Source organism: Antechinus flavipes, chromosome X (genome assembly GCF_016432865.1).
Source record: "Antechinus flavipes isolate AdamAnt ecotype Samford, QLD, Australia chromosome X, AdamAnt_v2, whole genome shotgun sequence".
NCBI classification, from domain to species: Eukaryota; Metazoa; Chordata; class Mammalia; order Dasyuromorphia; family Dasyuridae; genus Antechinus; species Antechinus flavipes.
Genome location: NC_067404.1, coordinates 13,045,567 through 13,071,162, shown reverse-complemented (window position 1 = coordinate 13,071,162; position 25,596 = coordinate 13,045,567). Strand labels below are relative to the sequence as shown.

Below are 25,596 nucleotides of genomic sequence, written 5' to 3'. Positions count from 1 at the left end.
CCAGGGTCGAGGAGGTGCCGTTCAGTCTCTGCTGAACTAGGACAAAGAGCTGAGGAAAGGAGTTCCCATGGGAGCCTGCTTGGAGCACCTATGAATGGGTGCTGCACTCATGAGTTGCACATTAGCAATGGGAGGTGCTACTCTGGTCCCTCCATTATCTTAGAGAGCTGGGATCAGAGAGACTCTATCCTCGGGGAGTGAGCATAGGGAGCCGGTGCCCAGGGATGCTTTCCAAAGTGCCAGTTTGTCAAGGAGCTCGGGGCCTGAACAAGGGCAGTGCACCACGGCTTTTATGTAGGGAGCAGCACCTAATTGGCGTCGGCTCTGCTACGTTTTCCTTCCAAAGGCAATGTTATCATCCTGGGGCCCCAACTGGTCCAAGGGACTGTGAGGCACTTTCAGGTTGCCCTGAGGTCCAGCGTGCAGGAAGCCAGGGTAACTCAGGTGGGATGGACTCCCCGCTGTGAGCCAAGTCAACACCCACTCCTGAGCTGCAAGCAACACAGTCAAAACTGGGTCTCTGCTGAGGATCCCATCCAGGTTCTTGGTGAATGCTATGGGATCTAGGAGGGTCTCTTTATTCTGTTCTGGAGCAAGGATTGTAAGACTTGCCCAGATCAGCTGGTCCAGGAAAGCCCTCCAGAGAAGGGAAAAAAAGGGAAGGATCACTTCTATAGTGCCTACTGTGTGCCAGCCATTCTGCTCTGGGCTTTTGTCAAGTAGCATTCCATTGATCTGTGCAAAAAGTCCTGTGAGGAAAGGCGCTATCATCATTCCCGTGTGACAGTTGAGGAAACTGAGTCAGGCAAGGTGAGATGACTTTGCCCAGCATTCAACTCAGGTTTTCTTGACTCTGAAACTGGGCCACAAGCTGTTTCTTTTCTAAGCACCCCAATCCACAGGAACAAGAGCTCCAAAGTGCTTTCTTCTCAAGTCCCAATTGCCTCTTTGGGGCTCAGTTTCCTCTCCTTCCAAAGGAGAGAGTTGAAATAAGTGATGTGGGAGGGCCCTGCTCACTCTAGAGTCTTAGGAGCCTATGGGATTCAATAGTTTGGGGATTTTCAGTGCCCTCATGGGAATGGGCATCCAAGGAATGATTGCTATGTTAGGGCATAGACTTAGACTAGGCTGAATTCTCCTACTTCTGTCTCTGGAAGTTTGCTGGGGATCAGGGAAGGCATTGGGGGCAGGGGAAAGATTGCTTTGACCAATGGGACTTTTGAGAATGGCCTGTTAAGTATCTGTCAAGGCATTTGTAAAATTAATTTGTAAACATTTGCCTGGCAGCACAGAGTGAAATGAAATAGAGAGACAAAGACAGAGACAGAGACAGGGAAACAGAGAGACAGAGACAGACACAGAGTCAGAAAGAGAGAGACAGAGACAGACAGAGAAAGAGAGACAGAGACAGAGACACACAGAGAGAGACACACAGAGACAGAGACAGAGAAACAGAGAGACAGAGACAGAGAGACAGAGAGAGAAAGAGAGACAGAGACAGAGCAGGCCTCAGAGCCCAAAGGCCTGAGTTCAAGTCTCTGACAGTACTCGAAGTTTGGCCCTGAACAAGTGGGTTAGGCCTCAGTGGCTGAGAGAGTAGCTCACTTCCACAGAAATGGTGGACCTGTAGGGTTGAAACCGTTTCCAATCTTCATGGTACTGCAAAACTCAGCATAGACCTACATCTCATACCCCATACCCAAATAAGGTCAAAATGGGTACATGATTTGGGCATAAAGGATGACACCATAAACAAATTAGGAGAGTAAGGGATAATTTATTTATCAGATCCTTGGAGAATGGAGGAATTTATGACCAAAGAAGAAGTACAGAACATTATGAAAGGCAAAACTTTGAATACATTCAATTAAAAAAGGTTTTGCCCAAACAAAACTAACAGAAATAAGATTAAATGGGAAGTACAAAGCTGGGGAACATGTTTACAGCCAATGTTTCTTAAAAAAAGGTCTCATTTCTAAAACATAAAGAACTGGGTCAAATTTATAAGAGTACAATTCATTCCTCAATTGATCAGTGGTGAAAGGATATGGATTTTCAGATGACGAAATTAAAGCCATCTGTAGTCACATTTTGAAAAAATGCTCTAAATCACTAAATGCAAATTAAAACAACCTTGTAGTACCACCATACACCTCTCTGATTGGCCAAGATGACAGGAAAAGATGATAAATGTTGGAGGGGATGTGGAAAAACTGGGACATTAATGCATTGTTGGTGGAGTTCTAAAATGATCCAACCATTCTGGAGAGTAATTTGAAACCATGCCCAAAGAGCTATAAAACTGCGTATCCTTTGACCCAGAAGTGCCATTATTGGTTCTGTAATCAAGGAAATCATAAAGGAGGGAAAAGGATTCACATGTGCAAAAATGTCTGTAGCGGCTCTTTTTGTGGGAGCAAAAAATTGGAAAATGAGCAGATGTCCATCAATTGGGGAATGATGAACAAGTTGTGGTATATGAAGAACATGGAATATTATTGTTCTATAAAAAATGATGAACAAGCTGGTTGTAGAAAGGCCTGGAAAAATTTACATGAAATGACAGGACGGTGAGTGAAACAAACAGAACCAAGGATACATTGTACACAGTAAGAGCAAGAATGTGCCATATCAACTATGAAAGACTCAGTGCTTCTCAGTGATCCAAAATAATCCCAATAGGCTTTGGAAAGAAAAGGCCATCTGCATGCAGGAAAAAGGACTATGGAGACTGAATGTAAATCAACACATGCTAGGTTCACTTCTTTTTTCTGTTTTTTTTTTAGTCTCTCCCATGGTTTTTCCCATTTGCTCTGATTTTTCTCTCCCAACATGCATCATGAAGCAATGTGCATTAAATAATAAACGAATTTTTAAAAATGATACTACAGGTCCAGTCCTGTAATGCTGGAGAAACTGAGGCAAGATAGAGATTAGAGAGGGTTTTTAATATTTTAATAGTGGAGAGTTTGGCCTGGCAGCCAAACAGGATCCATGCCAGACCCCCAGTCGGCTTTATCGGACTCTTGTCTCAAAGCATTCAGTAATGCTTTGGATTCCAGAGACTCTTACAGGGCTCCAGCTATCAAGGAAACAAAGGCAAAACTGGGGAGCAGAGCACTGGTGAGTGGAACTCCAGGAAGGACCACAACTTTTCAGTTCTGACAGGTTGGGGGTGAAGAAGGAAGGGTCATAAATTCCAATAAATGAAGAGCTAGGAGACAGGATGTCTGAAGGAGAAGATGCCCAAACATTTGAGATCAGCCATCTGGAGTTTTATGACTCTTTGGAATGCTAAAATAGCCAGGGATCCCAGCCCTAATTATCTCAGTCCTAATGGTCAGGAAGAGGGGGTTGACCCCAGGAAAACTAAGACAGAACAATTCAGGGAAACTGAGGCAGGGAAACTGAGGCATAACATTCTTTCTTTATCTCAATTCAATGGGGCTTTGTCAACACTCCAAAGTCTTGTCATGTTAAATGTCTTGATCTTTTGAGGCTTCTGGGGGATTAGGGGCTGGTGAGCCAGAAATTAAAAAATAAGGAACTGGCCCCAGCTGGCCAACTTGGGAGCAGCAAGGGGACAGAAGGGAGGACAGGGGCCCCTAATCGCCAAACCTCAGAGCCCGATTTCATGAGTGAGCCCTCCTTCAGGGGAGTTGTCTTGAAGAGACATGATTAGACCCCAAGCCCCCAATTCAGGCAGAATCCTTTCAGGGCCATTTTCAACCAGTCAATTCAGTTCAACAAATATTCCTTAACCGATTCTGGGGATTCAAAGAGAAAGAAAATGAGTGTTTCAGCTCTCCCAGAAGCTCCCAATCTCCTTGGGGGAGGAGACAGGAGCAGAGGAAACATGTGCCAGTGCTTGGGATATTCTAGGAAGAGGATCAGACCCTGGGAGGAGGAGATGGATCAAAGCCTTGAGACTTGGAGGGAGGAGTCGCTCCCAGCAGAGGTGGGGCCCAGAGGGCTTCCTGGAGGAGCCATCCCTGGAGGCAGCCTTGAGAGTGGACAGGGATTCCCACAGTTTGGGAATAAGGTAGAGGCCCCTTTTAGGCTGAGGCTGAGAGACAATGGCTGAGGTCTCTCCTGGAAGGCAATCTTTTCTCTCTCTTCTCCCTCTTTCTCTCTTTCTTATTCCTCTCCCACATCTGTGTCTTCTTGCAGTCCCTTCACTTACTCAGGCCTCAGCTTTGTTGGACACCTCAGGGCCCCCAGGGAATTGCTGAGTGGACAGACCCCAAGAAGGATAAAAACATTGGAGCCAAGGGCCTTTGAGAGGGGGGGGAGCCTCTCTTTGTCCATAGGCCCCACCTTATAAATGGAGACTGAAGCTCAGAAGGGGAAGTGCCTTGTCACATGCCACTTCACTCCCAAGCTAAGCTTGGGCTGTTCCAGCCGGCTCCTCTCTGACTCCCCCATAGCTCAAGCCCCTCTCTGGGGGGCTCAAGCCCCAGCCTTGCTGGGGGGGGAAAGGAGGAAGGGGGGTAGGCCGTCCTCCCTGGCTCCAAGGAGGAACCTGTCTTCGGGATCCATCTTGGATCCATCGCAGGCATTTTCTGTCTGTCTCCTAGCAACAGAAACAACAGCAGAACAAAAGTGGGTGTAAAAATAGCTGCCTTGCTCTTTGTGGTCTGGTCCTTCCCCTGGGCCTCCTCCCCATGTGGCTGCATCTGCCCAGAGTCACTGGGCTCTGCCAAACCCAAGTGCAGCCCTCCCCCTCCTACTCCATGGCAGGGGACAGTGGGGCCTTTGCTAATGGTCTTCATGTGATTGACAGGCCTTTTTTAATCCTGTCCAGCAAGACGAACTGCCCTTCTGTCAGTCCAGAAGCCTATTATTCTGCTCCTACCAGGTGTCCCCTCCCACTTCACTAAGCACTAAGGAGACAAGGAAAGCTCAAAGCATTCCCTACCCTCAGGGAAGTCACAGTCAACGGGGGAGTCAACATGCAAAGAGCCATGTACAAGCAAGCTACAGACAGGAGATGATAGAAAAGCAGCAGAAGAAGGCACTGCCCTTATGGGGGATGGGAGGAGGCTTCCCATGAGAAAGTGGCCCTTAAAGAGAACCCTGCTGGAGATGGGGAAGGGGAGAGCCCTGCAGGTGGGAGGGCCTAACAGTCCTTTCTGCATCTGCCACCTTCTGGGGTGCACTTGGCAGAGGCCATGATGGCCAAGGGCTCCAGAGGACACTGCTGACAAGCTCACATCCCTCTTGTGAGCTCCTATGGAGCTGTTGGTCTAATGATCCCCCACCCCTGCAATCCTGGTCTTTTTCAGATGCATCGCCACCTTAAGATCTGCCCTTTGGGAGGTTGATTGGCCCAGCCCAAGTCCTACCTGGCCTTCTACCCTGTGGAGGTTTCTTTTGGGTCCTGACTGTCATCTAGTATAGGACCCACCACACTGAACAACTTATTCCATCTGTAGTAGCTGACACTGCTGGTGGTTACCCTTAGGATGCATATCTTGTATACAGTTCCATATGTTCATGTTGCATGTCTTAATTACTGCATGTTTTGCTTGCATTTTGCTCTTTTCTCTGTCACAATGCTATGCTCTTGAGGAGAGTTTCCTCCCTTGGCAGTTAGCTGTCCCTGGCCTTTGAAATGACTGGCACAGTGCCCTTCCCTCTCCCACCATACCATCATCTCAGCTCTTTCCTCTGTGCTTAGATGTGCCCATTCTAGTGCTGGGTTGGCTCTTTTGTTCTTCTGGAGGCCTGCCACTCCCATCACTGCTTGGCTTCTGTTCCCCTGTTCCACCTATTTGCTCATGATGCTTGGAAAAGTAGATCCCCTTGTGCCGTGTGGATGTTCCTTGCAAAGATCAAGAAAAGAAGAAGAAAATGAAGTAGATGAAGAGATGTAGAAGATGATAAAAAAGAGGAAGAACAAAAAGCAGCAACAGCATCAATAGTAGTAGTAGTAGTAGTGGTTGTGGTAGTGGGGGTGGGGGTGATGGTGGTAGTGCCAGTTCCAATTGCAGAGGGAAAAGAAGAAGAAGATGAAGAGAAGAAGAAGACGAAGAAGAAGACGAAGAAGAAGAAGAAGAAGAAGAAGAAGAAGAAGAAGAAGAAGAAGAAGAAGAAGAAGAAGAAGAAGAACAACAACAACAACAACAACAACAACGCAGAAAAGAAGGATGATTAAGAAGAGGAGGAGAAAAAGAAAAGAGAGAAGGAGAGAACAATATATAGCTACACAGCAAGATAGCGTAACAGAGACGGAGAAAGGGACAGACAACAATGAGATGATTCAGGACAGTTTCAAAGGTCTTGTGATGAAGAAAGCCATCTGCACCCAGAGAGATGACAGTGAATGTGGACCACAACATAGTATTTTCACTCCTTTTGTTGTTGCTTGATCTGAGTTTTCTTGTGTATCATGATATTTTCAGATATATGTGAAGAAGAATTGTACATGTTTAACATATATTGTATCACTTGTCATCTAGGGGAGGGGATGGGGGAAAGGGAAAGAAAAAATTAGAACACAAGGTATTATCCATGTATATATTTTCAAAATAAAAAACTTTAATTAAAAAAAGAAAAAGTGACAGCAAGAGATGAAGACTATGATGAAGATAAAAAATAAGAAAAAGAAAAAAGTAGAAGAAATTATGAAAAAGAATACAAAGCAGAAGAAAAATAAGAAGCAATAATAATAGATGACAAAAAGAAGAAAAAGAACAAAAGCAACAGAAAAAAAGAATAAGAACAAGAATAAAAAGAGAAAATAGGAGACAATGAAGACCAAGAAGAAAAAACCAAGAAATAGAAGAAGAAAAAGATCAAGAAGAAGAAAATGAAAAAGATGAAGAGTAGAAGAAAAAGAAGAAAAAAACAAAAAGCAGCAGAACAAAAACAAAAATTATAAGAAGTAGATAAAGATGAAGTAGAACAAGGAGACAAAGATCAAGTAGAAGAAAAAGATGAAGAGAAGAAAAAGAAGAACAAAAACTTGAGGATTCTGGGAAGATGGCAGAGTAGGTTGGTAAATATCAAGCTCTCCAGATTTCCCCCACAAATAGATCAAATTTGTGCTTCCTGGTGAACATAGACTGATGAAAATCAAGAAGACTTGGGGGAAGAACAGGGAAAGACCTCATGCAACCCAAGAAAATCCCACAAAGACCAGGGATAAAGATCCCGTGGTGTGAAATGCAAACACTTCAGGATTACCTCCACAGAAACACGAAGTAGGAAGCCCTGGGTTTAGCTAGATATGACTGGAGCCTCAGAAGGAATCACAGAAGCTTTCACCTCCTTCGAAGCCTGTGGAGTTAGGGTCTGTGAGGGCTGATTAGGAACACCAGATCCAGCTGTGCTGCAAAGACATGGCCCTTGGTGAGAAGGAAGCAGCACCCAATGAGTGCACAGAGAGCTGAGTTGAAGCCAGAGGCACCATCCCATGCAGCTCAGGATTAGAGGTGCTTGCACTAATGCCTCTTATTTGAAAAAAATCAACTGGAAAAGAAGAAAGAACCCCACCATAGAAATATACTATGGGAACAGGGAAGACTAGGGCTCATCTAAAGAAGAGGACACTGAAGTATAAAAAAGTTGCTGCCCCAAGAGCAATGTAAAATAATTCCCTGCCCAGAGAGAATTCATAGAAGAACTTAAGAAAGAATTTAAAAATCAAATGAGAGACCTTGAGGAAAAACTAAAAAATAAAAACTATCCAAGAAAAAAAAGATTATGAAAAAAAGTTAACTAACTAGAAAAGGAGATACATCGTCTCAAAGATGAAAATAACTCTTTGAAAATTAAAATGGGGAAACCAGTGAAGCTATAAGAGACCAAGAAAAACAAAACACATTATAAAGAATGAAAAAAATAGAAATGTGAAACATCTCATAGGAAAAATAATAAATCTGGAGAACAGATCAAGAAGAGAAAATATAAGAATAATTGGACTGTCTGAAAATTATCACCAAAAAAGGACTTTGACACAATAATGCAAGAAATAATTTAATAAAATTGTCCTTGAGTGATAGAACTTGAGAACGCAGAAATAGCAAAATATCCACCAACTGCCACCTCAATGAGATCCTATGTGGAAAACACATAGGAATATTATTGCCAAATTTCAAAACCCCTAGATCAAAGAGGAAAATTTGCAAGAAACAAAAAGCCCCCAACAATTCAAATATGCTGAAGCTACAATTAGAATTGTACAGGACTTATCAGCACCCACAATAAAAGACCACAGGTCCTGCAATCCTATCTACTGATGATAAAAAGAACTCGGCCTGCAGCTGAAAACATCATATCCAGCAAAATTATCTATAATATTGAATGATAAAAATGGACATTCAATGAACTTTCAGATTTTCAGGACTTTCTATCAACCAAACTCAAACTTGATAGAAAATTTAACATATAGGAGCCAATATCAAAGATCAATTTTAAGGAATTAAATATGGACAAATTATTTGTGTTTTTTAACATGAGAAATGAATGCCATATGTTTTAAGCTTGACATCAACAATAGGGCAGCTCAAAAGAAAAATTGGGGCAGGGTTAAGACAAAAATAGTAATTATTTCGTACAAATGAGATACAGAGGAAGAATAGACACAGAGACATTGGAGGGGGGAGGAGGGCTTGTAGTTCTAAAAGCCTGCTCACACTGGGAATGGATTAAATAGGCAACAGTACATATATACCATAAAGGGTATAGAACCCTCCAAATCTAATTAAAAATAAGGGGCTAGGGATAGGCAGATAGGGAAAGCAATGAATTTGGGAAGAATTCAAGGGAGGGATCCATGGGTGGGGGAAGGTTAAGTAATAGCAAGACATGTTAGGAGTAGAATTAAAACAAAGGGTCAGCAGGGATAGATCAGCACATATTTTTATATGTGTGTATATGTATGGGGATGTGTGTGTATTTGTATGTATGTATGTATATGTCTACATATGTATACATAAATATATCCTTTCTTGACTATACCTGGTTGGGAGTGGGGGGGTCATGAAAGGGTGGAAAAGAATAAAGTAAAAAAGGTGAGCAGCAGAGGACAAAAGAACAATTTATAAGGAAGTTAAAAAAAAGATGGACACTCATGAATGTATTTTCTTCTACTAATATATATATGTTATTCTTTTGTTCTCTCTGTTCTCTTTTGTTTTATTTCATTTTGTTTTGTTTTCCTTTTCTGTTTCTCTTTTTTCTTATTGTTTTTTAAATAAAATAAATTTTTAAAAAGAATAAAAAGAAATAGAAGATGAATGAAGAAGAAAAAGTAAAAAAAAATTAAGTAGTAGTCGTAATAGTAAAAAAAAAGAAGAAGAAATTGAAGTAAAGAAGAGGGAGAGAAAAAGAGATAGAGACACAGAAAGAAAGAGAGACATACACAGAGAGAAAGAGACAGAGAGAGCAGAGAGAAAAAGACAGACGAAGATAGAGAGATAGAAAGACAGAGACAGAGAGAGGAAAGAGACAGAGACAGAGAGGAGAGAGACAGACAGAGAGAGAGGAAAGAGACAAGGAGAGAAGAGAGACAAAGACATAGAGGAGAAAGACAGAGATAGAGTGACACAGAGACAAAGAAGGAGAACAAAAAGAAGAAGAGGAAGAGGAAAAGATCAAGAAGAAAAAGAACAACAACAAGAAAGAGGAAGTGACAGAGAGAGAGACAGGGAGAGACAGAGAGAGAGTGGGAGAGGAAAGATAGAGGGAGAGAAAGAAAGGTAAGAAAGGAGGAGAGACAGAGACACACAGAGAGACAGAGAATTTGTGTCCCTCAGGAATGGTCACATGATATTACAATCTCTTTCCTTAAAGTGTGAGAGCCCTGAGGACAGAAACTGTATGGCCTTTCTTTGAAGAAAGTGCTTAGCAGTGCTTAGCACTGTTCCTGGCACAAGATGACCACTTACTTTTGTTAAATTCGATTAAGTTTCAGGCATCAGAAAGTTTTACTCTCCTTCTGGATGGGAACATCTAATTTTATCACCTGCTAGGGCCTGGAAATCTCCAGTCTCACTTGCTATCCCCTTGAAAGACCCCTGTTGTGTAGCTCCCATATTTCTTATCATAGGAAATGCTGGCTTCAAGGGCCAACCACCCCATTTGAAGAAAGGTGTTCCTCCTAAGTCTAGGAGGAACTTTCATTCATTCAGATTTCATTTCTATTCCTCTCCCCTTACCCAGGTAACAATGACAAAAGAAGAAGTACATTTATGTCTCTTGGTCCTGGATACAGTATTTCTGGACAGCATATAAAATAGGCATGGGAGTCCCAGCTTGGGTCTACCTTTTGTGAATAATAGACTTCTAAGTTTTGATTGCTCCCCCCCATCATATCCCTTGTCCAAATACCACTCAACAACATTCATAATTAGGAATTTAATAAGAATCTCAAAGATTTCTCCAAATTCATCTACCCACCCCATCCTTCCTTCCCTTCTAGTATGTATGATGATTAGAGTTAGTGTTCTTTTTTGCTGTCTGGTGGTCCTGATGTGTGAAGTTGGGTAGTTATCGAATTTTATTTAAGAGATTAAGGACAGATACACATTTCTTTGTGGAACAGATTTTGGGGAAAACATTCCAAAATCTTAGGGGTCCTCAAACTATGGCCCACGGGCCAGATGCAGCAGCTAAAGACGTTTATCCCCCTCACCCAGGGCTATGTAGTTTCTTTATTTAAAGGCCCACAAAACAAAGTTTTTATTTTTACTATAGTCCGGCTCTCCCATAGTCTAAGGGACAGTGAACTGGCCCCTTATTTAAAAAATTTGAGGACCCCTGTTTAGGTTATTATCTCCAGCTCCCGTAACTATGGCTTGTCCATCAGGAGACATTGCCAGATATAAAACTCGGCAGGAATGCCCTCTGAGTTCATCTACTTGAGTTAGAGAGGGGTATTTCCAGGCAATAATTTGGTTTTTGGCAAATCCATGGGTGCTCACCAACTTGTCGGCATTTTTGGACCAGGCTAGGTTACACACCTGAGAACTGGTCTCCATATGTTGGAGGGGCTGTTCTGTCAGTGTATTCCAGAAGTGGATACAGTGATCATTTATCCCACCACCTGATGCTAATAGGCCATGTTGATTGGGAGACCATGCAATGGCTTTCATAGAAGTCTTATGACTGGTGTACTGAAGGATAGAATTTTGCTGATAGAAGCTTCTTTTCATTTCCCATCAGAGGCTAGAAGCTGGTGATTTATCAACCACTTCAACCCACACACCTCCTGCTTGTGACCTTGCAAGCCACCATTGTGACTGTAGTGGTGATGCCCGGATATCTCTCTGGAAGATCTTTGCATTTTTGCTCCCAGAGGAAATCTGGTCTGCATGCTAGGCCAATACACCAACTCTGCTTAAGTGACCCTCCATTGTAGACACGTTCTTCCCCACAGTTGCATCCCAAATCTGTATAAAGCCTTTCTCTGTTCCAACTCCTACCAATTTCCCCTGTTCAGAGCAGCTCACAGAGGTCACAACATCTTCTTCCAAAGACAGATTGCAAAATCTGGTTACCTGGCCTGAATGGGCATTCCACAGGTAAACATAAGTGCCAGGCCCACAGTGACTACATTGAGGGAAGAGCAATCTAAGAGATTTAGATAAAAGTCATCTCTTAGTTCTGGTGCTTCAAGTACTTTAATAGGAACACTGGAGAGTTTTCTGGGAGGGGCTGTTGTAGAAGTTAATAATAGCTGGCTTCTGGTACTGAGGGAGGGTAAGGAGAATTGAAAGTTTTCAGTGGCATCATTGGATTTCCAGTGCTTTGGGCTAGGAGAGTAGGTGAAGAGATTGCTTTCCTGTGGGTCTTGTTTTTGAACCAGGACTCTCTGAACCTCACCTCCCAGCAGTTCATTCTCAAGCAAGACAGAATACAATTGTTCATTTCTGGCACCGCCTTCAATATTTTCTTTTGTATTCACTTTTACCTTTAACTTCTCAGAGTTTCCTCTATGGAATCTCAGACTCCATTTGGTTCCTGCTCGGAAGGGAATGAAGTGGCCCCCGTATTTGTTGGGAGAAGACATCAGAGACCTGAACAGTGTCACCCTCCCTCTGGTCTCCACAATGACACAGTCAATTCTCTTAGAATTTTGATTTCTCTTGAGGTCTCACCCTGAGCCAGTTTTGAGAGTGGGAATATCCTGATAGAGGGACCCTCACATTCCACTGCCATTGTCTATGAAGATGTCTTGCAGCATCTCTGTAGGGGTGAAGGGTAGGAGAAGGCAGCCTCACATTCAAGACTTAGATTCACAAGGACCAAAGGCCATGGGCCTGGTTCCTGTGGAGGATATTTCAATGGGGAGAAGGCAGAAGTGGATGCTTGGGGTCTGGATTGAAGAGAATCCAATAGCTAAGGTAAGTTTGACTCTTGTAGAGATATCTTTTGAGCTAGGGGTGAAGATTGGCGGGGAGAGAAAGGTCAGAACCAAGTTCTGGAATTGGAAGGGCTGGATGGTCACTGTATGGGGAGAGGCTTCCTTTCATAATGCTGAAAGATGGAGGATGGGAGTAGAGCAGGAACAAACTGATGCTCACACACTGAAGCCTGGGCTTTGAATGTTGATGTAGATTTGTGGGGAATAGAGAGATAAGGTGAAGAACTTACAGGAATTTATGAATTCTTTTTCTGTATTTTATTTTTAGAGATAAAATTCTTTGGGCTTGTAATTAATGCTATTTGGGGGTTTTAAAGCTCTACTCTCTGATGTGCTGAAGGTTGAGTTTTAACTGTTTATGTTATGTTATAGTTATGTTCTTGCATTTTTTCCTCCTGTGACTGATTTCTCTGATCAGAGCAATAGTCAATAAGAACTGTTAATGCAATTCAAATATGTCATAGCTTGCTGTTTCCAATCTGGTTCTATGTAATCATTATATCTTAAATACTTAGGCAAATAAGTATTTAGCCTGGTTATCTGTCTGTTACTGGATATTTGCGTTTTATTTTTTAAATGTTTTTTTAATGATAAGAGGACAATTTACAATGGTCTGTGAAACCTAATGGTTATTTATTAGGACTATAGCTATCTGCCTGTCCTGTGAAGCAAACTTATTCCTTCACATAGGAACTGCTGGCCAATCTATACTGGCCTCCCCACATGTTGTTGCAGCTCCAGACTGTTCTAACCTTGTTAGATTTGGTTTTTTGTTCTAGATTTTGGTCAAATTACAGATTATTGAACCTTTTCTGAGACATGGATCAGCCCATCTGAAGCTTAGATTGACACCGTACCCATCCCCCGGCTTGGACTGAGAGCCAGTTCTTCGTCCATTTATCAACCCGAAGCAGCTAAGATCGAGACCATTGCCCGTGCTCCTGATGTAATTTGAACTGATGTGGGGGACTTGATAATGGTTGATGAATGACTGTTAAACCCTGACTCCGTCATCTATGATTGTGTGTTTAAGATTTGGGATGGAAATTGTTAAAATTGGTAACTGTTGCTGTTAAGGAAGTTATAATATATTTATAATATCTATGTATGTTCACTTCAGAATATGTAATTGTTTGAGGGATTTCTGTGGAATTGCCCTGGCAGACTCAGTTTTGGGGACTATTTTGTTTTTAGGAAATCTCCAAGATATAGACACCTGTCTTGGGACTGTCAGTCTCCAGCCCTGTAACCCCAGTTTCTTAATTGGTATTTCAGCATTTTTAATAACATTGCAGTTTTGAGATCAAGCCTCTACAGTTTGGGGTTTGCCTGCCTTCATGGTCTAACTGTGCATGCTCCGATAGCTCTGCTCAGAAATCTGTATTCTAGTAGCAGCCCTGTCTGTTCCTCTGGGTGGGGCCAGGTGGAGCTACTCCAAGCCTCACCTTCTCCCCTGGAGTGGGTTGCCCCTCTGAATGGGCAGCAGGACTGTCTCGAGCCCTGCTACTCCCTATATAAGCAGAAGCTGAGTTAAGTGCACAAATGACTGCAGACCACCTAACACAGTGAACTGTCCATCTCAAACTGGATTCTCTGGCTGAGATGAGGATCTTTGTACTGCAGATAACTCTAGGGTTGTCAGGAAAAAACTTGTCTTTGCCATAAGTCCTTGCATTTTCTAGTTTCATTTTGATTAATTTGCTTCACATTGGGTTGATCAACATTATGGTGCTAAGATCTCCCAGGTATCTAGGGGAGGTAATTCAATAATTCAAATATTCAGGAGAGTGTGTAATGTTGTGCCTCAGTTTCCCTAGATTGTCATCTTTGATTTATCTTTGTATTCTTATGTTTGCCAAATGCCAATCTGTTCTGTGATAACTGTTTCTAAGATAGTGGATTGAAGCAATTTTTATGGTATAAACTTATTGCAATCAGTGATATTAGCCTGTTGCCACTATGTCTACCCTGTATAATTATATTAGTAACTGGAGTAGTTCAATGGTTCCTATCAAAATATTGCACACAGAAGATGCTATTAAAATGATGATTCTTCAGAGAAAAGGTGGAATGTATTAGAGAGGAATGATCATGATGGTGAACTTGACAAGCAATGTATAGATATGTTAACTGATTTTGAACAGTGTGTAAGTTCTTCATAGAATATGATAAAAATCATTTATATATTAGAAGGGGGGAGTTGTGGGGAATAGAGAGATAAGGTAAAGAACTTATAGGAATGTATGAATTCTTTTTCTGTATTTTATTTTTATTATTTCTATGTCTCTATGATGTGCATAAGTACAGTGTGTGCAAGCCAATATTTACTTAAAACTAGATATATTTACTTAACCAGAAATGATGAATTTATCCTTGTTCAATGTTATCAATATTTAGATTATTAAATGCCATCAGCTCAGTAATCTGAAGTTTGAAGGTCTGACTGATGATTCCTCTCGGAATCAGGGAAACAAACCATTCCATTCTAATCTGCCTTTGGCACCAATGTTTAACATTCAATTAGGGGAGAAGGCCCCTATTTCTCAATGCTCCCCAACCTATGATGTAATCCTTTGTAACCAAACCTATAAAAACTGTATATCTTTCCTAAATCTTTAGCCCTTCTACTGTGAGCTTTCTCTCTTTTCCCTCCTCACAGTGGAATTGCTCATTCTCATGAGAATTTATTAATAAATAACTTTTCTGCTTTCTACTGAGTAAGCTCTGAGTAGTCATTTTGGGTAAGGTTATTCTTCATTCCTCACCGATTGAAGGCAGAGCGGGACACCTCGATCCAGTAGGGCCCAAAGGTTAAAGTCAGTCTGGTTAAATGGGCTGCCCAGCTGCCTCTGGCTCCCTCCTTCCTAGGGCAGGGTCTCTAGGTAGGGGAGAAGGGCGGTGCAGGGTGAGGCTCGACCCTGAAAGGTCCTTCTTACCACTCAGCAGTCACACCTCACAGACGAGCCTGAGTCGTCCTGTTGTATTGCATTGAATCACAGTATTGTTGAGAAGAACCAAGCCCATCACAGCTGATCATCACATAATCTTGTTTTTACTGTATTCATTTCACTTTGCATCAGTTCCTGTAATCTCTCTAGGCCTCTCTGAAATCATCCTGCTTATCGTTTCACAAAAGAAACGCTAAAACATAAAAGGGAAGAGGAAGAGCATTTATCTGATACCTATTATGTGCCAGGTATTGTGTAAACTCAGTGAAACTGAGGCAAACTTGAGTCTTCATGACTGCAGGAAACCTAGGTGGTGCAGTAGATAGAGTGGCAGGCCTGAAGTCAGGCAGACTCATCTTTCTGAGTTTAAATCCAGCCCTCAGACACTTTCTAGCTGTATAACCATGATGAAATCATTTAGTCCTGTTTGCCTCAGCTTCCTCCAATGCAAAATGAGTTGGACAAGGACATGAGGACAATCCAATATCTTTGCCAAGGAAATCCCAAATAGGAAGTTGAACATAACTGTAGAGAGCCAGAATTCTGGAGAAGTATACTTGAAACAAAGTGTTAACTTAGTGGAATTGATAAGACAATAGTTACCTAGTTTGGTATGGTGATTAAGAGTTCTCTAGTCTTTGCAGATGATATGATGGTATACCTAGAGAACCCCAGAGATTCTACTAAAAAGCTATTAGAAATAATTCATAATTTTAGCAAAGTAGCTGGCTACAAAATAAATCCCCAGAAATCCTCAGCATTTTTATACACCACCAACAAAATCCAAGAGCAAGAGATACAAAGAGAAATTCCATTCAAAATAACTGTTGATGGCATAAAATATTTGGGAATCTACCTACCAAAGGAAAGTCAAGAATTATATGAGCAAAATTACAAAAAAGTTTCCACACAAATAAAATCAGACTTAAATAATTGGAAAAATATTAAGTGCTCTTGGATAGGCCGAGCGAATATAATAAAGATGACAATACTCCCTAAACTAATCTATTTATTTAGTGCTATACCAATCAGACTTCCAAGAAAATATTTTAATGATCTAGAAAAAATAACAACAAAATTCATATGGAACAATAAAAAATCGAGAATCTCAAGGGAATTAATGAAAAAAAAAATCAAATGAAGGTGGTCTAGCTGTACCTGATCTAAAATTATATTATAAAGCAGCAGTCACCATTGGCTAAGAAACAGATTAGATGATCAGTGGAAAAGGTTAGGTTCACATGGCAGAATAGTCAACTATAGCAATCTAGCGTTTGACAAACCCAAAGATTCTAAATTTTGGGATAAGATTTCACTATTTGATAAAAACTGCTGGGATAACTGGAAATTAGTATGGCAGAAATTAGGCAAGGACCCACACTTAACACCATATACCAAGATAAGATCAAAATGGGTCCATGACCTAGGCATAAAGAACGAGATTATAAATAAATTAGAGGAACATAGAATAGTTTATCTCTCAGACTTGTGGAGGAGAAAAAAATTTGTGACCAAAGATGAACTAGAAACCATTACTGATCACAAAATAGAAAATTTTGATTATATCAAATTAAAAAGCCTTTGTACAAACAGAACGAATGCAAACAAGATTAGAAGGGAAGCAACAAACTGGGAAAACATCTTTACAGTTAAAGGTTCTGATAAAGGCCTCATTTCCAAAATATATAGAGAACTGACTCTAATTTATAAGAAATCAAGCCATTCTCTGATTGATAAATAATCAAAGGATATGAACAGACAATTTTCAGATGATGAAATTGAAACTATTACCACTCATATGAAAGAGTGTTCCAAATCATTATTGATCAGAGAAATGCAAATTAAGACAACTCTGAGATACCACTACACACCTGTCAGATTGGCTAAGATGACAGGAAAAAATAATGATGAATGTTGGAAGGGATGCGGGAAAACTGGGACACTGATGCATTGTTGGTGGAGTTGTGAACGAATCCAACCATTCTGGAGAGCAATCTGGAATTATGCCCAAAAAGTTATCAAAATGTGCATACCCTTTGATCCAGCAGTGCTATTACTGGGCTTATACCCCAAAGAGATACTAAAGAAGGGAAAGGGACCTGTATGTGCCAAAATGTTTGTGGCAGCCCTGTTTGTAGTGGCTAGAAACTGGAAAATGAATGGATGCCCATCAATTGGAGAATGGCTGGGTAAATTGTGGTATATGAATGTTATGGAATATTATTGTTCTGTAAGGAATGACCAGCAGGATGAATACAGAGAAGCTTGGCGAGACTTACATGAACTGATGCTAAGTGAAATGAGCAGAACCAGGAGATCATTATACACTTCGACAACGATATTGTATGAGGATGTATTCTGATGGAAGTGGATTTCTTTGACAAAGAGACCTAACTGAGTTTCAATGGATAAATGATGGACAGAAGCAGCTACACCCAAAGAAAGAACACTGGGAAATGAATGTGAACTATTTGCATTTTTGATTTTCTTCCCGTGTTATTTTTACCTTCTGAATCCAATTCTCCCTGTGCAACAAGACAACTGTTCGGTTCTGCAAACATAGATTGTATCTAGGATATACTGCAACATATCTAACATATATAGGACTGCTTGCCATCTAGGGGAGGGGGTGGTGGGAAGGAGGGGAAAAATTGAAACAGAAGCGAGTGCAAGGGATAATGTTGTACAAAATTACCCTCGCATGGATTCTGTCAATATAAAGTTATTATTAAATAAAATAAAATTTAAAAAAAAAGAAAAAAAAGAGTTCTCTAGTTCAGTATGATTGATTTAATCCTACAACAAGGTGTTAACTCAGTGGAATGAATGAGACAATGGTTATCTAGTTTACATATACTTAGTACTTAGCATGGTGATGGTGATGTAATAATTCTACAGTTGATGTAATTGTAATAGGGTATTTAAACTGAAGACAAAATCAGCCACAGACATTCCATCTTTGATCAGCTTCGTGGTGGCTCTCCTGCCTCCTGCACTTTGGGAGAGACTGGTTCAGACTGGGAGACTGAAGGAGGAAATAAAGACTTTGGACTTTATTCCTGACCATTCTCATAGTGTTGTGTTAGAGTTCTCTTTAATTGTCCTGACTCAGTTTCCCTAATTGGTTATGTCTCAATTTCCCTAAATTGTTCTGCCTCAGTTTTCTTAACTGTTCTGCCTCAGTCCCTTTAGTTGCAACCCCCACTTTGGTTCATTAAGACTGAAGACCACTTGCTCTAAGGTTATAAATTGTCAATGTGAGACTCAAGATAAGGGGGAGTTCAGACTTCCTGGCTTCTAACTCCTTCTGTTATCAAGAATTTATGGTCCTACCCACTATCCTGTCATTGTTCTTCTTTATCCCAATTTACCAGAATGTCCAGTGTCTCCCAATTACATATTCTGAAATGAACATAGATATTATAAACATATTATAACTTCCTTAACAGCAACAATGACCAATTTTAACTATTTCCATCCCAAATCTTAAACACACAGTAATACAGTTGTAATTTTAACAATAATTCATCAACCACTTTCCCACTTCCCCCATATCAGTCCAAATTACATCAGGAGCACGGGCGATGGTCTCAATCTTAACTGCTTCAGGCTGAGAAATGGGCAAAGGCTCTCAATCCATGCAGGGGTGTGGGTGTGGTGTCAATTTAAGCTTCAGATGGGTTGATTCAGGTCCCCAAAGAAGGTTAATATAGCTGTAATGTGACCAAAATCTGGAACAAAAAACCAAATCTAACAGATAAAGATTAGAACAGGCTGGAACTGCAACAACATGTGGGGAGGTCAGTAGAGATTGGCCAGCAGTTCCTACGTGAAGGAATAAGTTTGCTTCACAGGACAGACAGATGGCTATAGTCCCAATAAATAGCAGTTAGGTTTCACAGACCACTGTGCTAATTATCCTCTCATCATTTAGAAACATTAAAAAAAAACCCTGAATATCCACCGACACAAATATCCAATATCAAGCAGATGACCAGGGTTAATACTCATTTGCCTAAGTATTTAGAATATAATGATTACATAGAACCAGATTGGAAACAGCAAGGTATGACATATTTGAATTACATTAACAGTTCTTATTAACTATTGCTCTGATCATAGAAATCAGTCACAGGAGGAAAAAAAAACACAGGGACATGACTATAACATAACATAAACAGTTAAAACTCAATCTTCACCACATCAGAGAGTGCATCTTTAAAACTCCCAAATAGCATTCACTATAATCCCAAATAATTTTATTTCCAAAGTTTCAGATAAATCCCAAACAGTTATTTACTATGTCCTTATAGTGGTAACAGTAAGAAATTTATCCCAGAAAATTCACACAATTCTTATAGACCCAAGGAGATGTGGAATCTTGAATAAGTTGAATATTATACCAATCATTTTGCTTTTAAAATTCCCAACACACAGAAAAATCCCAAACTACATATTGTTCACAACAAAAACATCTTCAAAAGGACAAAGGCAAAAACTATTATTCTTGGAGTCCCTTTCAGATAATTGGCATCAATACAGTTAACTAAAACTTCCTATTTTCACATAAAAGAATCTGAAAAGTTCTTGAAAACATCTATTAAATTTTTTGAAATAACCCTTTCAAACTATAGATGACATTTCTGATCATATTCTTTAATATTCTAAACCATTATGTATCTAAAGAAACAAATATTCAATCAATTAATAGCTTGCAAGAGCAGCCTGTCCCTTTAAATTAGTTTGTTTTCTTCAGCCAAAGGAACCAAGAGGCTGCCGCTTTCCACTGCTGCCCCCCCACACAAACATATCCCATCTCTCAGCCATCTCTCTGTGACTACCCTTTCCAGCCAGTTCCTTCTTTTCCCCCCTGATTTCTTCTTGAAATCATCTGCTCCTACTAGTCAATCCTTCTTAAATCACCTTCATTCTCTTGTCCCATCTTTCTGTCTCTCTCCTCCCAATGCCTACTTGCTCAAACCTTCCCCAACATACTTTAAACACTCCCAAACCAAGAACCCTTCTGACTAGATGCTCCATTTAAACTATTGCTTTTGTAAATCAATTTCTTTTCCTTTGTCTTTAAATCACCTTTTTTAAAACTTTAAACTTCAAGATTCACAATTAATTTTGAACCAAATTTCATAAAACTTATAATATAGTTTACAAAGTACCCAATACTTCTAGAAAGCAACATACCATTTAAGTAGGGAGATATAAACACAACCCCCCCCCCAAGGTAAGCTACTGGCATTTTGTTTAATAACCTATATTTTTAATTCGAAGTCCAACCAAATAATAAAAAAGAAAAGAAAAGTTTTTCTCTTCAATTGCAAAGGCCACAATATTCAAACAATTCTTAAGATTTTTACCCAGAATAAATCTAACATGTGCAAGGCAACAGTAAAATTATTTCCCCCAATTTCAATTTCAATTTTATTTCAATTTCAAAATTATAATACTTCTTTAAAATATAGTAAATTCCCCAAACTCTTAATCATATGTTGCAGACAAACAATTACCCAATTTAGCCTTCTTAAATTTTCTGTTCGCTAATCCCATGAAAGCAAACTTGCTAATAACGATTTTTCTTTCTTCTCCTGGGACATGTTTTTTTCTTTTTAGAAGTATGCCTAGTTTTCTCACAGATCTAACAGGTCAGAGAGCCCCTGTGTTCAGCTATTTACCTCTCTTACTCTATTTTTTTTTATTCTTCTCTTCAAATATCTGCTGTTTAAAATACCCAATCTTAAGTTTCCAATCTTAACACGCATACCAATTTAAAATTGTTTTAAAATTAACCAGTACTTTAGTTTGTGAAATTTCCTAAAATCTACCTAGATATTCCATTCAAACTTCTTTTCTTTAGTAAGCCAGGAAAGAGTTAAGCACCAATCCTTGCTTTACCTTAAAATTTTTTTTTTTTTTTTTTTGCTGGCTGAGTCCTGATAACAGGCTCCTTGTTTACAGGAGTGCTAGCCACTGTTCTTCTGTTTTCTCAAAACTTTCCAAACTTTCAATCTATGTTTTTATTTTTTTCCCTTTCTCTCCCCGTTCCTGCAAAGCCACTGCCAGAGACAGAGGGAGAGAAAGAGTTTGAAAAATTACTGAACATGTGCCAAACACTATGGTAAAACGTGAATATAGTGTCCTTCTTCCTTAAAATAATATAATGGTTTTCTCTGGGAGCAGGTTTCTTGAGGAGCTTTTCTGGAGGCAGCCTTAGTATCAGTTAAAAATAATAATTACTCCAAAATGCAGCCAGCTGATAAAATGCAAACATTTATTTTCTTCTTCCAAAAAAAAAAACAAAAAAAACAAATAGTTTTTCTTAGAGGCCTATATTTCTGCTTGGTTCCAAGAGCTCTTGCAGTTGTCCTTTGCCTCTGCTTTCTTCAGCCTCCAGCCAGCACCGAGGTGAAAGTTGGAATGAATCTGACTCCACCTTCGAAAGTGGGCTTGTGGAATTCCTCCCAGAGTGCTCCTCTCCGACCCCTGGCAATGTTCCGAAGTGAACTGACCTCAAGCTCTAAGAGCTTCTATATATATGATCTCCCAAAGGTTGACTCCTCCTCCGATAGAGTGGGATTGTGGGATCCGAGAGTGGGCTTATGGGTTTCTGGCTTGTGAATTTCATACTGAATACTGACTTGTGAATCTTCCAAAAGTGTGAACTCCAATGAGTATTTAAATACTTCTTGCTTATATGAGCTCTTTAAAGGTGTGAACACAAGCATTGTATCAATTCCATTGAGTTAACCCTAGGATTCTAACATGTGAAGATACAAAAAAAAGAAAAAAAAAAGAATGCTATAACAATTACTCTATTGCAGGAGCCATTTCTCAACCCAGATAAAGATTGTTCCAGGATGGAACAGTGTTCCCAAGCAGTCTTAGAGAATGTAAACTATTGCTGAGGAAAAAACACAGATCTCCTACTAAACAAATTGGGAGGCACTATAGATAAGGGTCTTTGTTGTACATGAGCGATATTCTTTGGGGTTCTAGTATAATTAACTTGGTGTTTTTGACTTAGAAAAAAGCCTGGTTTTTATGAGAGCCCCAGAAGAATTGAATATTGTATCATTTGTCATTGGGAATTCCATTCATAGGGAACTTCTGAAACCTCTGAGTAACATCAGTGGTAAATTTTTGTAACCAATATCACTCATAACATCTTTGAAGAAGTGGTTGCTGACCAACCCCAAGGACCTAAGCAACCTCAAGAAAAAAAATTCAAAAAAAAAAAAAAAAGCTTGGATCACATTGTAAATAAAAATGTATTTCCTTTGCTTTACCTATGGCTTGTTTTATTTTATTGGAAGATGGAGAAACAGCTCTATTTTTGAAAACTAATAATAGATTGTAGGTTGGTAGCTTCATAGAGTAGGTGACTTGGAGAACTGTTTAATTATGTATGGGCTTATGAAGAAAAATATGATATGATTTCAAGATTGGAGTGAGGGTCAATGAAAGAGGGTGAGAAGAGGAGTCTCAGTTAAAGACCTAGAGAGTTGGGTCTAAATTTTATTTGAACTGGAAGCTACAAGGCAGGCAAGCTAACCTAGCCAAAATAACCTGTGGAGAGAGGGCAGGGAAAAGAAGGAAATTAGCATTTATATAGTGCCTATTATATACCAGACACTCTACTAAGCACTTATGCAAATATTTCATTTGATCCTCACAACAACCCTTTGAGGGAGGTTCTATAATAACGTGTGATACATGTTATAAGACAGGTGTTACAATATATTATTCATTATATACCCACATTATACAATTGATACAAACAAAAGTCACCTATTAGTTGTGTGATATGGGGAAACCATGGTTGATTTCAATGACCCAGTCATACATACTCTCTATTGAGAATGTTGGGCAAATGTTTAAAAAAATCTCTCAAAAAACACATACATTGCATACTTAATTTTAATCTGCATTACTAACATTTTGTCCATTAATTTATTAAGTCTAAACAATCCATGGAACAGTAAAACAAGTCTTGATTTTTAGTATTTGATGATTTTCAAGGTATAAATGCTAACACTGCAAAGTGAGTCTCTCAGGATCCATTTTGAATTGAAGCCAGTATATGTCTCCCAGCCTAAACTGTCATTTTAAAGGTGCTGCCGAGAGCTCAGGAAAATCACATTTCTTTCTCATTTAAAAACAGAGCAAATAGGCTCCTGGCAGAGGGCCTCCTTGGTCATCATCAACTTGCTTTTTTATGCTCACTTTATCAAATTAAAGTAGTCCTTGAAAAACAAAATGGGTTCCTCTGCAGATGGCCATGGAGATTCTCCCCCCACCCTCCCCAATCAGTGGGATCTGTTTTACTGTAAATTACTGCTCTCCTAGTTCACATCTTAATGGAAGCCTGGTGTGACTTTGTAAGAGGCATCCACTTCCCCCCACCTCCCAAACTCGGTTACTAATTTGTCATTGCTGGAGCTGAGCATGACAAGATAAAGGTCTGGCTGATGGGTCAGTCATTAATCACAGTATTACACAGAACTGAGGGAAAACAGCGGCAATGAAGTACTTGATCAATGCCAAACAATAATACATCAGGGCCACATGCATCCCCCCCACCCCCGCCCCCATCTCCGGTTTTCCTGATGATTTTGGAACACTTTAACGAGAAATAATCCTTAGCATTTCTAGCAAGGAAAAATTGGAGGTGGGGCGATTCCAATCAAGAAGCCAGCCAATAGAGCCACCTTGTCATTCCACATTTTTTCAAAGCCTGTTTGTGTGGGCTGCAGCTGGAACATTAGAACATTAGACTCACCAGGACTTAGTGTATCTGTCTGAGGTACAATTAAAAAAGCCAATTTATGTAGGTTTTCATGAAAAAGATTTTAGAAGATGGGAGGCAGAGTACTTTTTCACTTACCTAGGGGTCTTCCTCTGAATGACCCTTCTCTCGCTGCAGCTCCCTTTTTTTTAGGGACTTGGGCACCCCAACAGGTCTGATCTTCTTCCAAGGGCACTTTAGTGTTTCCCATTAAAATGTGGCTGCTTGTATTTAGGGATTATTTTCTTCTTTTACTTGTATCTCCAGGGCCTACTAGGGTCCCTGGCACATAGGTGATTGAATGATTCCAATTTATCCATTTCCTCTTAATATTTTTTATATAATATTTGTTTTTTTCCTTAAATACCTGTTAAAATAATTTTTAAACATTTTTTAAAATTTTGAATACCAAATTATATCCCTCCCTCTTTTCTCCCTCTCACTTCCCCCACCATCGTAAGCAATCCAATATAGGTTATGCATGTGCAATCATATAAGACATTTCAGTATTGATTATTTTGTGCATGAGTTAGCCTCAGAGCTGGGAAGCCCTGGATCAAGTCCTGCTCCTGATGCATATTGGCTGTGTGATTCAGTATTAGTCACTTCCCTCCTAGTATTCAAGACAACTCTCTAAGATTCAAAATGTAGAGATGTGCTGTTCTTCCTTGGTAGAGGGCATTTCCTCACTAGGAACTCCATAATCCCTTGATCCCTATCTCAAATAGGCACCTTTGCCCTAACCAGCATGGTGTTGTTCAACTCTTGAAGTTCAGGATAGAGGAGGTATAAGGCATGGACACAGAGAGGTTTTTTTTTTTTTTTGAAAAAAAGATTTGGGAGTTTTGGGTGAACTCAAGATGAAGCAATGGAATAAGATGCCATTGGAGGAAGCTAATTTGATCAGTCATAGGCTACATGGAGAGAAAATGTCTCTCCTTTTCTAATTGTATGTGGAATATTGTGTTCCCTTTTGGGCACCACATGTCAGGGGTAAATTAAGTCAGTTTCAAAGAAGGATGACCAGAATAGTGAGACCAGAGACCGTTCCACATGGAGCTCACTTGAAAGAGCAAGGGATGTTTAGCATAAGGAAGAGAAGACTTGGGGAAAGAGTATGTTAGCAAAATGGTACATGGAAGAGGGAAGTTTTTGACTAGTTCTGGTTGACCCCAAAGGGTTCTGTATTTGCTTTGTATGTATCTGTACAATGAGGATAATTAGGCTGTCCATCATTTCAATATACTCATGTGTGAACCTGTTGTCTTCCTTTATAGAATGTAAGTTCACTGAGTGAAGGAGCTGTTTCATTTTTATGTTTGCACCTCTGGGGCCCAGAACTGCACCTGACATATGAGAGGGACTTAAATTTGGGGGATTTATTGACTAGATGTGGGAAAATTGGGGAGACATATTTGGGCTGATTTGGTTTCATTTTAGGTAACAAAAATGAAAGTTAGTGCGTCTCCCAACCCTGGAGG

At 40.0% G+C, this 25,596-nt stretch overlaps 1 pseudogene; it reads right to left on the bottom strand.

The window, feature by feature from the left end:
- Nucleotides 1-10,494: 10,494 nt before the first annotated feature.
- On the bottom strand, nt 10,495-12,190 carry LOC127542814 (fizzy-related protein homolog; annotated as a pseudogene).
- Nucleotides 12,191-25,596: the final 13,406 nt, after the last annotated feature.